The 15,863-nt window shown below is 44.6% G+C and overlaps 1 protein-coding gene across 4 annotated transcripts in view; it reads left to right on the plus strand.

Moving 5' to 3' along the window:
• Positions 1 to 15,863, plus strand: part of grid2 (glutamate receptor, ionotropic, delta 2) — an 812,001-nt gene that overhangs the window by 636,966 nt on the left and 159,172 nt on the right. The gene's annotated exons all lie outside the window — the stretch shown is intronic.

Consider the following 15,863-nt stretch of genomic DNA (forward strand, 5'->3'; position numbering starts at 1 on the left):
GCACAATGGTGGAATTAGAGCAAAATGAAGGAGTCATTCTATTCAATGTTGACTAAGAGGGGAAAAAAAGGCTTTAACTGGGGAATGATCAAAATCTGTCAGACTGCACTCAGGTGTGGAAGCCTAAGTCTCCTCCCCTTCTGGTGGGCTCATGGGTCCTCGGAACAAAGAAAAAAACGAATGCAAGCAACGCTTCGCCGTACGCCCTGAATTGCACCTATGTTCTACTTCAATTTAAATGAAAATAAATCATGGGGGTTTCGTTTGTCAGTCACGTACTTTGAGATTTGCTAACTTGTAAAAATCTGTAATTAATAAGCTGCAAATCAGATGTCGCATTTAAGAAAGAAAGAAAACGATCATTTTTAGTGCCTCTCAAGATAAAAATCACGAGGCGCTTCACAAAAACAAAAAAGAATAAAGTATAAAAATTCTTTTCAAAAAAATCATACAAAATTTGTTTAAAACTCAGGGGGAGAGAGTTCCAGAGTCTGGGGGCCACAGCAGCAAACGATCTGTCGCCTTTGGTCTTTAGCCTGGTGCTGCACAACCAGTAGGCTTTGATCACTGGACCTCAGGGACCTGCTGGGGGTGTAGGGACTAAGAAGATCACCAATGTATGATGGTGCTTGTCCATGTAAGACCCTATAGACCAGAACCAGGATCTTGAAATGAACCCTGAGGTTGACTGGCAGCCAGTGAAGCTGGAGGAGAAGCGGGGTGATGTGGGTGTGTTTGGAGGACTTGGTCAGAAGCCGAGCACAGGCGTTCTGAACCACCTGTAGACGGTTCAGGGAGGTTCTGCTCAGACACGTGAAAAGATAGTTGCAGTAGTCTAACCCCGGTTTCACACTGCGAGCATCAGCGGAACAGAACAGCAGCGAAGTGGCAACGCTTCAAATAGAATCCACTTATAGTCTATGGAGTGTTGCAAACCAGTCGCGACGCAGCAATTTCCAGGTGCGTCCCAGAAGCGGCATGCCGCGCCGCACCGTTAAAGATAGGATCGAATTCTATTTTTTCCGCGAGCCGCTTCTGGGACACGTCAATTTACGCAGTTCACATAGTGCGAGACAGGAGACCACACTGTTTCAGTGTACAATCCCCGGTTATTTTCAAAATAAAATGCAACTTTGCGATGTTATATATAACTTATGTCAGTACGTGTGACCGAACGGCTTTGTTTACCACCAGTTTCTTTCGAGAAGTGCAATGGTGTGATTCCTCGTGGGGGTCGTGATCTCTCGATGAGGAAGGTGTCGGAAGTCTCGAGAGATTTTAGAATCTCGCGGGTACAGCGAGGCGCAGCGAGGAAACTGTGCCGCGGCCAAGACTCTCCCGTTGTGCAAAGGATTGCTTTGAAGTTCGCGAGTGAGCCGCTCCACTGCTGTTCCATTCCGCTGATGCTTGCAGTGTGAAACCGGGGTAAGCGTGAGGAGAAGTTCAGAGCGGGACAGAATGGGACTCAGCTTTGCAATGTTCCTGAGATGGAAGAAGGAAGAGCGAACAAGAGAACTGACATGAGAATCCAGGGTGAGAGCTGGGTCAAAGGTCACACCAAGATTTCTGAAAGGGTTTGGAGTGAGAAGCAAGCTGACCAAGAGAGTCTCTGACTTTGGGGACCAGCTTGTCTGGGGCACAGATGAGGATCCCAGTCTTATCTTCATTCAGCTGTAGAAAGCTCCCAGCCATCCAGGTTTTAATAGAGTCTAAGCAGGTGTGCAACAGCTGCAGCTTAGACATCTCATGGGGCTTAAAGGAGATGTACAGTTGGATGTCATCTGCGTAAAGTTGGTAGGAGACTCTTTTAAAGGAGCTCAGAACGAGCTGAAGAGGAAGCAGATAGAGGAGGAAGAGTAGAGGCCCCAGCACAGAACTTTGTGGGACACCATGGGTGAGGAAGGTGGTAGAAGACCTAAACTTGGAGACAGCCACAAAGAAGGAACGCTCAGACAGATGAGAGTAGAACCACTCCAGAGCAGATCGTGATACGCCTACTTAGTCTCTCAGCCTCTCAGTGTCAAAGGCTGCAGTCAGGTCCACAGGACCACAACAGAACAGTCCAGTGCATCACTGTGGGCCAGAAGGTCATTAGAGACCATTAGAGCTGTTTCAATAAAATGAGCTCTACAAAAACCTGACTGGAATCTATCATAGATGTTATGTTCATCAAGAGCAGCTGTCAGTTGTTTAGCCACAACCTTTTCCAAGATGTTGGATATGACGTCACCGCACAATCTCACTTACCACTTGGCCAGATTGTTTGCTTTTGTTATTCCCACATTTAATCCTCCAGTCATTCTGGAAGAAGAATTCAAAGCTCACTAAACTCACAGCCATTTTCTTCTCCATGTCTGGTTCTATGACGTCAATATGGTGAGACACATTTGTAGTTCTACATGGGATTAGAAAATGGCATTTATAGCCCCATTGACCTGCATCCATTTTCTCTTTTTGTCGGGGACGCGTGATCTGGAAGTAGATGGGCCTGATTTAGGCTCTCCATGGAGTTTAGGAAAAACTTTATATTTAATTTCAGAAGTAACTGAGCTTTAGCAGAGATCTCAGTAAATGCTGTTGGAAAAAGAATTTCATAAATGTGTATTTGATCAAAACTATTTGGTTTCAGACTAGTGCATTTAATTCTTCAGTAAGAGGAAGAGATACTTGATTCATTCATTTACTTATTTCAATCTAAATATGTGCTGTTTTGCCACAGTGCACAGTGTACGTTTGTTTTCATGCTCAAGGCCTTGCAATAGTTGATTTTTTTCAGGCTACATTAATTATGCAAATTCGAGGAGGATTGATTTTGTTTCTAACACTGCCTCTGAAAGGTTCTGTGCTCTGAATAAGCAAATGATGAGCATTTCACTATTTGGCAAATAGTTTTCCATCGTTGCTGCAAATAATAGCGGTGATAATGGTAACTGTGATACATGCTAATTGCTATTTTATATTTGCAATCATCTTACGTTTTAGCTGTAATTAACATTTTAGTCGTAGGATCATTATACAAGAAAAAAAAAGGCAGAGGAAAAAGGGATCTAATTCTTGTCGAGTGGGTTTGCCCTGTGATGTTGTGTTTATGGTAAAACTTCCCAAAGCTTTTTGGAGGTTGTGAGTGACAAATGAATCAGAAATAGCATAACGGTTAATGAATCAATTAGCTTTATTTAAAAACCAATAGCAATCATCATTTCTTCAACTAATTTCAAAAATTTTTAGCTAATAGTTAGTGGTTTAAAATAAAAGACACGTTTCATTGTTCCTGCTCATTGGTTTCCTGTGTCTTAAAGGCTATTTAGGAAATACTAATCAATTTTGTTCCTTGAAATCAATTCAGTTCAGTTTATTCGTATTGCGCCAAATCATGAAAAGAGTCGCCTCAAGACACTTTACATAGTAAACATTCCAATACAGGTCAATACTTAAGCCAATCAGTAAAAGTTTCTTTAAAGGAACCTGGCAGATTGCATCGAGTCGCTGACTAGTGCCAGTGACTTTACAGCAATCCTCGTACTGAGCAAGCATTTAGCGACACTGGAGAGGAAAACTCCCTTTTAACAGGAAGAAACCTCCAGAGGATCCGGGCTCAGTATAAGCAGCCGTCTGCCACGACCCACTGGGGATCGAGAAGACAGAGCACACACACAGACACATACACATACACACAACATACTTACTAAGTAGTATACATGTTGAAATCAAGTTTCAAGAAATGAAATGTTGCAGCAAAATGTAATTGAAAAGTGGCATTTTTTTAAAGAACTGCGATGGACTGGCTCTCTGCCCAGGGTGTTACCCCGCCTGATTGCCCGTTGAACGCTGGAGATAGGCACTAGCCCCCCCCCCCCCCCCCCCCCCCCCCACCCCCGACCCTGCGTGGACAAAGCAGGTTCAGAAAATGGATGGATGGATGGATGGATTTTTAAAGAAAAATTTGCTTTTAGCTTTACAAACACTAACTAAAATATTTCCAATAGTTTGGAGTATTTAGTGACTTAATGAAAACTACTGAATGTTGTCTGCTACCATGATAAAATGGGTGCTGCAAAAGTGTGTGTGCGTTCGTGCATGTGTGTGTGTGTGTGTGTGTGTGTGTGTCTGTTCACGTGTGCTTGCATGTGTGAGTGCAATCATGGGTGCATGGATGCATGCATACATGTGGATGTGCGTGTGTTCTGTCTTAAATATCTCTTGGGTATGAGATTAGCACTAGCGTTTAGCCACAGGTGAATAATATCCTATGTGGTTGACTAGAATTAGCATCCACATAAATAAAAGGAGCATTAATCATTTCCAGCTCCAAGGTTAAGTATTTGAAGGCAATACCGAGCCAGCCACCTTAGCTGTCAGCCACTGGGAATTTTTCTGGTGCTCCTGATGGCCAGTCCGCCACTGATAGTCTGCATTATTGCCGTTTCTAGCATCCCAGAACCCTAAAGGCACTTTACAGCACAACAGTCATTCACCCATTTACACACTGATGCCGATAAAGCTGTGATGTAGTCACAGCTGCCCTGGGGCACACTGACAGAAGCGAGGCTGCCACACAATAGGCGCAACTAGTCACTGGCTGAAGTATCTTGCCCAAGGATGCATAAGCTGTGGCAAACTGTGCAAACCTGTAACCCTCTGTCAATGGAGAGTTATGGGGTTGGAGAGAAATTCTTGGCCTACTTTGGATCCGGCTAATCTTTCTTTAAACACCACAGTCTACCTGAGTATTGTTGCTTACCATGTCCATCTTCGTTTGACCACAATGGACCCATTTTCAATTAACCAAGTCACAAAGCTCAACTCATCTCTAACTGGTTGCTTCAACAAGATTACGAATTTTTGGTGTGTTCTTGCAGTGTTGAGATTCAAATTCCATCTTTCAGTTCTTTTTAAAACACGGAAAAGGTTTATTTACCTGCAACATTTCATTTGCGGCTGCAAACATCATCAGGCTGATGATGGTGGCGTCACTTCCTTTGTTTAACCGCAGGCAGCAGAGGACGTTGTCACCCTCTGCTGCCCTCTCTCCCCTCTCCAATGATGCATTCCCATGTGCGATCCAATGTGTAAACTCCATCGTCTCTGTTCATGGTCCCACATCCACGTCTCCTTATCTCTATGGCTTCTTTTATCCATCTTTTGTATTTCTGTTGTTCGGTATTTATGATCCTTGTGTTGTCCCAGTCCATTACGTGGTTTTCTCTTATGCAGTGATCTGTTACGGCTGACTTCTTTATTGTGCTTTCTGCTTCTTCTTTTGCTGCTCTTGTGTGTTTTCGACTTGCCTCTTTCTCGCACTCCTTTCTATGTTCTATTGTTCGTGTGTTGAGTTGGCGTCCGGTTTCTCCTATGTATGTTTTATTGCAGAGTTTGCATGGGATTTCATAAACGACTCCACATTTAAGTCCAGCTGGTATCTTGTCTTTCGGGTGTACTAGTCTGTTTCTAACTGTTGTGTATGGTTTTGTTGGTGTGTTTATGTTGTGTTTTTTCATTGTTGCTCTTCTTTTTTCTGTTATGCCTTTGTTGTATGGCAAGGTTATCACTGGTTGTTGTTCTTGTCTTTCTGGGTTTCTGGTTCTTTGCCTTGGTTGTTTTTTTCTTTCTGTTGTTTGTTGTTTTCCTTTGTTTATTGCAAATGTCTGGGCAACATGGGACTGCAGCATTGGAGAGGGGAGAGCGGGCAGCAGAGGGCGACAACGTCCTCTGCTGCCCGCGGATAAACGAAGGAAGTGACGCCACCATCGGCATTAGCCTGATGATGTTTGCAGCCGCAAACAAAACGTTGCAGGTAAATAAACCTTTTCTGTGTTTTAATAAGAACTGAAAGATGGAATGATGACGAGTTTACTGGATTCCACAGTCACCAAAATGCAATCCAATCTAGAACATTTTAGATGCTGTCAAACCAGAGGTTCATATCAATGATGTGCAGTCAACAAATGTGCACCAACTGTGTGATACTATCAAGTGTAAAACCCTATGTAGTCTAAAACCCTATCTAGTGTAAAACCCTATGTAGTCTAAAACACTATCTAGTGTAAAACCCTATGTAGTCTAAAACACTATGTAGTCTAAAACCCTATCTAGTGTAAAACCCTATGTAGTCTAAAACACTATGTAGTCTAAAACCCTATCTAGTGTAAAACCCTATGTAGTCTAAAACCGTAATGAGTATTTAACCCTATCTAGTCTTAAAGTCTATGTAGTCTAAAACCCTATTGAGTCTTTAACACTAGTCTTAAAGTCTATGTAGTCTAAAACCCTATGTAGTTGAAATCCCTATTGAGTCTTTAACCCTATCTAGTCAAACTCTATGCAGTCTGAAACCCTATCTACTCTAAAACCATAAGGCAGTATTGAAGGGAAAATGGGGTCCAACCTGGTACTAGTATGATGTGCCTAAAGTATAGTTTATGCTTGTCCATCAGCAAGTTTGCACTCGCACACACACACACACACACACGCACGCACGCACGCACGCACGCACACACACACACACACACACACACACACACACACACACACATTTTCACGGAGACCTTTACCATTTATACTTCTCAGTTAGCGTGTCAGTATTGCGAAGGAATACAGCACCAAGACAGCAGACCTTTTCTGTCAGATCTGCCTACCTTTGCAGTGACGTCTGGTTGACGACAGTTTATTTACTTCAGCTTGTTAATGCAAATCCACTCAAAGAGCAACAGTAGAAAAATAGTGAGTTGTTGTTTAGCTGAAATGGCTTGATCTCGAGAAATAAAAACCTTTGTTACAAACAATTCAATGGGAGCAAAGGGGCCAGCGCTGTTGACGTCGTCCCGTCAAGTTGGAATTGATATTGTGCTAAATTTTGGCTAACCAATCACAGACATGCACTCTCTGTTGCGTTCGATGGATAGTAAAAAAATTGGGCTCTACTCCATCCGCCCTTCGCATCCCTGTTGGCGAGCCCTTGCATCGATGAATAATCCTGCTTCGTGTCTTTGCACCTCCACAGATGGAGAAGTATTAACCAGATTTAATAAAGTCTCCAGTGAGTGCATGTCTATGCGTTATTAATTTTCAAGCAAACGTTGTTTATTTGTCCTCCTTACCGAGTAGGGACCATACGCAGCCAGTTAGAGCAGCATCATCTGTTTCAAGAGGAGCATCTGTTTTAACGGGTTCTAACTTTCTCTGCACCCTAGCAGGATTTGGAATCTCCCCGCCTTTTTAAAATGTGCTCATTTTAAACACGGTAAATACAGAGAGAGTGCTAAATGGGTGCACACCAACCCTGGTGTTATTTTAAAAACACACTCATTTGTATACATGCCACAGCTTTTTCACCACAATTCTGCACTGTCTCAGATCTTTGTGCTTAACCCTAAAATATTGCCTTCAGGGAAAATTGATTCAGATGCAAAGGCAGGCGCAGCAGGAGGTGAGCTGGAGATAAGTAATAAAAGTGAATAGTCAAACATGACGCCAGAATTTTGCTCTTGGCGCTGTCGCTTTTATTGCAAGGAGGGGGTGAGGCTGAGAGGAGATAAAGGGAGGTGTAAGGGGATGGCACTGATTTCTGTCAAACCTTTTCTTTTCTTTCATCCATTTCTTTTTGCTTTGCCCTTGACGTATCTTCTTTCTCTCTACCATGTTTTCGTCTGACAGATAAATGCTACTCCTTTGTCTTTTCTAATGCATCCCTTGCTTTATTCTTTCTCTACTTTCCTCTATTCATCCCTCCTTTCACCATTTTCAATCCGTGTGTTTCTTACACTAATTCTATACTTCCCTCCTGCTCATCAGAGTCACCAGGGCACCAGCCAGGTGACTGTTTACAACCTCTCCCACAGGTTTCTCTGTTTGGTATGTGCGAATTGAAGATGTTCTGGGGGAAAATGTCTGTGCACCATAAAGTATGCCTAATTGGTCTCAATGAGAGTGTGAGACGGAAGTGGGGGAAAGGAAAAGGAGAAACAATTAAATAACTGTCTTTTCTTTTAAAATCTAAAGCTTTTTGGCTTACTCTTTTACTCTAATAGCTACATCCATAGCCCAATAAAGATGTCTGTTTTATTATTTAGGAGTAATTAAAATGTCTGCTCATAGAAAACAGCACAAAGTGTGAACATGCAAAATAATTAGTTTTCAGACAATATTGTTAGAATATTTATTAGCAACAGGGAGCAAGGAAAGCTTGAAGTGAATATTAGACACAGCTTGGTAATTGTAAGTCCACATAGATGTTGGCTGTGATTGTTTTTTTCCCTAGTTTGTCACAAAGAGAGCCAGAACAGGAGTCCGGGCATAAATCCATACAGTGCTAACCATCAGCTTAAAGGTTATAAAAAGCTGGATATACAGCACACTCGGCCAGAACAAGGTCACACAACACATCAGCCCCCATAAAGAAAAGTTCTCCCAACTTTCAAGAGCTATAAACTACAAGGAGGGACTCTCAAGATTCATAAGCTATGGATTTATTTATTTTTATTTTATTTCTTGCTTTTCATTTAGCTGCCTTTCTGAATACAAATAACGCAAAACAGGCCTTGAATTTTAATGAAAGGGGAAAAAAACATCTTATGCTGTTTATAGGAATTGCCTTATTTTATGGTCTTAATATCCCAAATGCTGAATATGTATGAAACAAATTCACTTTGATTATAATAATATATCCATCTGTACCAATGTATTTAATCAACTAGTCAGTCAGTCAAGGACAAGTTGGGACAGCAGAAAGTTCGTGAAAAAGAAAAAGTGAAGATGAAGGAGAGAGGATATGATTTAAAGGATGAGAAATGTTCCCTAGGAGATTAACTTTCAGCCTCAATTGGGTTGCTCTTTGGCCCTCGCTGAGCCGGTGAGGCCATTCTAATATTTTCAGAGCCATAAGGTAAGAAAGTCAAGGCTGGGTTGACTGATTACCAGGTCACAACATGAGGACAGCCAAGCAGGCAACATTAGCAGAGTGTGAGGCATTGACCAGCTGATATGCAGGGCCTGAAAAGACCGTGGCCCAGAGGGATGTGGATGTGCACTCATTTGCAGTCTCGTACAGCAGCTTTTGGAGCCGAAATGAGCCACCACAGGCGGTCAGTGGAGGAAGAGCAGGAGGCAAGTGACATGGAAGACTTGAAGAAGCTAGAAAATATGGCAGCCTGCGGCAGTCTAAATGAGTTGTTGCATGAGTGGTCGGAAGAAAAGTTTGTGCAACTTATGTCGAAGTTTGGACAAAACAAGAAGGGAAGATCCTACAGTACTTACTGCTTGGTCTATCTTAGTCATAAAGTACTTTAAAAGTAAAAGTTGCACCAAAGTGCTTTAAAACATAGACTCAGCAAAATCTGTTCCAATCAAATAATGTCTCATAAAAGGTAATAAGAAAAAAATCTAATAAAATCTTATGATTAAACACGATAAAGGACTCAGTAAAAAACACTAATATAATGTCAACTGAATTGAATGCCAATAAGTCTATAACCCTCCCACTGTCCTAATGGGTGTGACCCCGCGAGGAAAGTTGACCATTGAGCAGGGTTGATGGTTTATCCCTTGGGTCCATGTGGCAGGGGTTAGGAGTGAGCACCACCTCACCCCTGCCATGTGGACCTCAAGGGATAAACCATAGATCCTGCTCATTTGTCAACTTTCCTCGCGGGGTCACCCATAAAGACAGTGGGAGGGTTAAGAGGGCACTGACAATTTCTGATATCTTAGCAATTTTTTTCAATAAAAAAGGTAAATTATTTCACACTGGATTTTGTTTTATATGTTTTTTGTAAATATTATCTAAACAAACATTCATATCAAAACTGTTACCTCCCAGTTAAGATGTAGTAATAACAAAAAACCTAGTCAAAGAACAGAGCCTTGTGGTACTCCACATGTAAACAGAGCTGCAGTCTGTAACTATTCACAATTATGAAGAACCTTCTGTTGGCTAAATGTGACATTGACCATTATTGAAAAGCTTCTTTATATTTTTCAAGCTAAGATAAGGTGATATGATGAACAACAGCACCCAGGGTAGTTATAGATTGATAGGCCTTTATTTTCCCTCGGGGGAAATTATTTTTCACATTCACTGTAAGAACAAACAAATACAAATGCACGCACAGGACAGCACGTACGAAGGTGGTATGGGGAAGAGTTAGCTTTTTAAACTGTAAAGAGCATGGAAGAATGGACAAAGGCTTTACTCAAGCACACACTCTTCCACCTCAGAGTCCTGTATCTGCAGCCTGAGGGCAGTGGGCAACATTGACTATGAAGACGGTGGTCTGGGTCACTTCTGATTTTCCGGGCCATACGAATGATGGCTTTATTTTTTTTTAGGCAAGAGAGATCCATGGTGGGCAGGCTGATGATTTTGGATGCAGGATTGGAAACCTTGGTTAGTTTGTTTCTATTGACAATGGAGGGCATACAGGAGGAGCAGTAGAGAAGGATGGGTCGGATAATGCTGGTGGATAACAGTTTGGGGTGACAGAGAGGATATAGAGTTTCTGCTGGGAACATTTGAATGTTTATTACATGTTGCTCAAAGTTATTGTCCAGTGTGAGTCCAATACATTTGGAGTTATTGACATGTTCAACAGTTTTATCGTGTATGATAATGGGTGCTAGGTTCGGTGTGAATGAGTAACTCCTTAGTCTTACGCCTACTGCACATTGGAAGCAAAATCTGTGTGGAATGGCAGCGGAAATGTTTACTCGCAACAATCACAGCACGCAAATGTACACCGAGAGAGTCTCAACAGCGACGCGGCTTCTCTGCTGTGCTCTATGTTCGACACGCAAGATCACACGATCCCTCGAGACATCAAAGGTTACGGTTTGTTTATGCAATCTGCCATTAAACCAAACAGAAGGAAATCACATTATCGCTGTTTGATGTCATACATGATATTTTTCCTCTTCACCGCCAAAAATAAAGCCATGATAACACACTGCTGCACTTCTGGAACAATGCTGTGAGTAAATAAGCCGTTATATCACACGTAAGCGTCATATATATGAAATTGCATTGTTACAATATGTCAGAACCCAAGTCCCCAAACCAGCCTCTCCCAGCTAGCCGATCTCCACCATGGACCACAACTCCCAGCATGCCCCTCGCGGGGATTCCCTCCACGTCGCACCTACGTCACGAACCGCGACTATATACGGAAGTCGCCTCCCCAGCTCACCACTCAGTCATCGTTTCTTCGGATCTATGATCAGAGTTTCCAAGCAACCGATCCATCTTACAAACTCTCAGCTCACAGTAAGTGTTCTTACTTACTTCTGGAAAACCCAGCATTCCCTATGCAGCTAGGCCACCTTCCCCCGGAGGAGAGAGCAACGGTGGTGCGAGGGTCTCTGTGCCTATTGTGGCTCTCCCGACGACCGGCGCCTGGACTGCCCATTATGGCCGGGAAACAGAGGAACCCACTGAGTATCGGGGTAGCTCAGCCCGGGTCACCCTCTGCCCCTATCTCTTCCCACCGACTCCTCCTTCCTGTCACCCTCTTTCACGACGAGACCCCACATCAGGTACATGCTCTGGTGGACTTGGGGGCCGCCGACAACTTCATGGATGTGGATCTGGCTAAATGCCTACGGATCCCCCTGACTCCCCTGGAACGAGTTGTTCCGGTGACCTCGGTGGACGGCAGACCTCTCCAGCCCTATCCTGTCCAAGACCGAACCCAGTCACTCCAGATGGTCCTCCAAGGCCACCGGGAAACCCTCCACTTTCTCATCATCTCCGCTCCCGCCTCTACTCTAATCCTGCGGTTCTCCGTCTTCATAGTCAATGTTGCCCACTGCCCTCAGGCTGCAGATACAGGACTCTGAGGTGGAAGAGTGTGTTCCACGACCCCCAGATTTCCTGGTCCCAGAACCGCCTTTTAGGCTGAGGGACCCAGTGCCAGGTCCACTTCTCTCCTCCTCCACCTATGGCAGACTGCTCAGCTGGTGGTCTTGGTCCTCTACCGCCCAATCTGCCACTACCCTATCGGGACCTGGCCGCAGTCTTCGATAAGCGACGCGCCACCACACTGCCGCCTCACTGCCCATATGACATGGAGATCAAGCTACAACCAGGTACCAGTCCTCCCTGTGGGTGCCTTTTCTCAACCAGGCCCTCCAGCAGGGTTTCATCTGACCCTCCTCTTCCCCAGGTGCTGCAGGCTTCTTCTTTGTGAAGAAAAAGGAAGGTGATCTTCATCCCTGTATAGATTACCAGGGTCTAAACAAGATCACTATCAGGGACCGCCATCCCCTGCCACTCCTCACGACTGCTCTGGACTCCATCTCCCAGGTGCGGATCTTCACAAAACTGGACCTCCAGAGTGCCTACAATCTGGTCCGCATCAAAGCTGGGGATGAGTGGAAGACTGCATTCATCACACCCACCGGTCATTGGGAGTACCAGGTCATGCCCTTCGGGTTGTGCAATAGCCCCGCCGTATTTCAACGCCTCATTAACGATGTCCTCCGCGACATGCTGGGCCTGTGGGTGTTTGCCTACCTGGATGACATCCTAATTTACTCCGAGTCCGAGGCCGAACACCTCCACCATGTTCGTGCCGTCCTGACCCGGCTCCTGAACAATAACCTATACTGCAAGCCCGAGAAATGCTCTTTCCACCAGCGGACCATCTCATTCCTGGGCTTTATGATTTTGGATCAGGGCATAACCATGGATCCTCAGAAGGTCCAGGCGGTCACTGACTGGCCCCTTCCTACGAGCCTAAAACAGCTACAGAGTATTCTGGGCTTCTGCAACTTTTACCTCCATTTTATTAAGAACTTCAGCACCATTGTGGCACCGCTCACCTCCCTCACCCGACCAAGCCCACCCGGCCAACCGTTCCGTCTAACTCCAGACGCCATTCGGGCCATCCGCCACCTGGTTCACGTCGGCTCCTATCCTCCACCATCCAGAGACTATGGAGCCCTTTGTGGTCAAAGTCGATGCCTCGGACGTCGGTGCCGGTGCCATCCTGTCCCAAGGCGGGCCTGACGACAGACTCCATCCCTGCGCCTACTTCTCTAGGAAGTTTTCTGCCACCCAGCAGAAGTATGGCGTGGGAGATCGCGAACTGCTGGCCATAAAATGGGCGCTGGAGGAGTGGGGACAGTGGCTTCTAGGCACCACCCAGCCTTTCACTATCTGGACGGACCACCAGAACCTGACTCACATCCGATCCGCCAAGCAGCTCAATCCTCGCCAGGCCTGCTGGGCCCTCTTCTTTTGAGCCCTATGAGTTCCATCTTGCCTACTGCCCTGGAACTAAGAACCAGAAGGCTGATGCCCTCTCCTGCTAGTTCACACACTCCACGCCCACGTCCGAGCCTGCACCAATTCTCCCAGAGCACCGTTTCCTGGCCCACCTAAGGTGGCCATTGGAGGAGGCTATCCAGAACGCCCTCCAGGACGACCCTGCACCTCCAGAGACCCCAGCGGGTCATCTCTATGTCCCTACATCCTGTCGCAGCGAGGCGCTCTCCTGGGCCAACTCGTCACGCCTGTCTGACCACGCGGGGTTCTCTCGAACTCTGAAGTTCCTCCAACGAGCACTCTGGTGCTCTTGCATGGTGAGGGATGTTAAGGAATACACTAGCGCCTGTGACATCTGCACCCGCTCCAAGACACCCTGCCAGGCCCCTGTTGGTGTCCTCAGACCTCTTCCGGTGCCCAGCCATCTGTGGTCCCACGTGGGTCTGGATTTCGTCACAGGACTCCCCCCGGTCAACAACCTCAACACGGTCCTCACGGTCACTGACCGGTTTTCTAAAGCTGTCCACTTCATCGCCCTTCCGGGTCTCCCTTCGGCCCGACGCACGGCGGAACTATTCCTGGAGAAAGTGATGCGCCTCCATGGCTTCCCTGTCGATGTGGTCTCCGACCGGGGTCCCCAATTTACGGCCCGATTCTGGAAAGCCTTTTGCCACCTAATGGGAGCATCGGTCAGCTTATCCTCAGGCTATCACCCGCAGACTAATGGTCAGACATGTTCTTATACATCTTACGTGTACTTTTTTGACATTTTAAGTTCAGATTTTTCAAATTGTAGAGTACAAAAAAATATCACCGTCAGATAATTTTAGCTTTTTTAAATAAAAGATTAATCACATTTTTTGGCCCGCAAGAAATAAAAAAATACTAAAATATTTTGACCCCTGGCATGAACCCACTGAGAGTTTGCCATTACTTTTGAAACACCTGCACAGAATAAATGAAGCACCTTTGGCTAAACTATTAAAATTGTGAAGAAATTGCAGTTCAAACAATTACTTAATGGCGAAAGGGTTTTCCCTTCAAGTAAAGGCATCTGTTGTTTTACCGATATTACATGTTTATTTAAATGCTCTTAAAACAGGAGACACCTTAAATGTACAACAGCCACAATCTTTTTCCCCCTATACCAAATTTGGTTATAAATGCACATTTGTCTTGCATCAAGATTGATGAGACAAATTTGGAAAATGTTTTTGCACAAAAAACTTATGTTATTTTAGCACAGAAACACATTGGCTTATTTTAAAATGTATGGTGGGACATGAGCTTTTCATGTGCTTTTGCCTTCGTTTTGTTCCAAATCTAAACTAGTTAGACAACCGTAAACATAAGTGACTTCACCTGAATGTCTGCAAACTGGAAAAAAGAGAAACTGAATGAGGTAATAAACAACGACAGATAGTGTGAGAGAAGGTTAGTCATTACGTTCCTTGATGCTATTTCATTTGTCAGCGCCTCCCCAATTGGTCTCACCATCCATCTTTCCTTTTTTGTTTGTTTTGATTTCTAAGTTTTGCTAAGTTAAGTAGAGCTGAAGCCAAAGTTTTGTCTCTTGGATTCATTTTCTTTCAGATACACTCTATTTCTCACATTCAGCTTTTCTCCCTTAATTAAAGTCCAAACCAGTGGGGGAGTAAGGAGAAGCTGTGGAGCAACAGACTGTTTTGGTAGGCATATGAACATACTGTGTGTGTGTGTGTGTGTGTGTGTGTGTGTGTGTGTGTGTGTGTGTGTGTGTGTGTGTGTGTGTGTGTGTGTGTGTGTGAGTGTGAGTGTGTGTGTGAGTGTGAGTGTGAGTGTGAGTGTGTGTGTGTGTGTGTGTGTGTGTGTGTGTGTGTGTGTGTGTGTGCTTACATACATGCAGACGTGCTCACAGCATGAGTGCTGTTTTCTCTCAATTAGAACTTTGGAGGAAATAGTCATGGAAGCTCCATCTCCCTTATTTCTCTCTCTCTCTCTCTCTCTCTCTCTCTCTCTCTCTCTCACACACACACACACACACACACGCATGCACACACACACACACACACACTTCATTACTTCTTTGCAATGTGTGAGGGAATACTGCACAGTTACTCAAACAAATACACATGGAGTCAAGGCCATAGGCCATAATCAGAGCTTTCATCTTTCCGTCTGCTGCACCAAACCCTATTTCTCTTTTCCTCTCCGTCTCATTTTTGCATCACTCCACCCTGCAGTGTGACTGTCTGTTTGCATGTGTAAGTAGGGAGATGAGATTGATTGTTTTCCCACAGATTTGTTTGATATACATGTGGACCGTATATTTTACTGTATTATCATTCCTTGTCTAGTTTCTTAGATGTTTCTTGTCCTCCATTATTATCTAAAGCTTGGTTTATGCTTGACGCATTCACTTTCCGCTTGGTGATGCGGCTCGCGGATGGAACGCGCTTCACAACTTGCAGCGTTTATGGTTCGTGCGGCTCGTCTCTGCAGTGAGCCAATATTCTCCCAAACTGTAGGGGGCAGCATGGAGCTCTACAGCATGCACCAACACTACACCATAGTAGAAGTAGAAATTACTGTTTACAACATGGCATTTCAGCATTTTTTAACAGCGTCC

Source organism: Nothobranchius furzeri, chromosome 17 (assembly GCF_043380555.1).
Source record: "Nothobranchius furzeri strain GRZ-AD chromosome 17, NfurGRZ-RIMD1, whole genome shotgun sequence".
Classification (NCBI taxonomy): domain Eukaryota; kingdom Metazoa; phylum Chordata; class Actinopteri; order Cyprinodontiformes; family Nothobranchiidae; genus Nothobranchius; species Nothobranchius furzeri.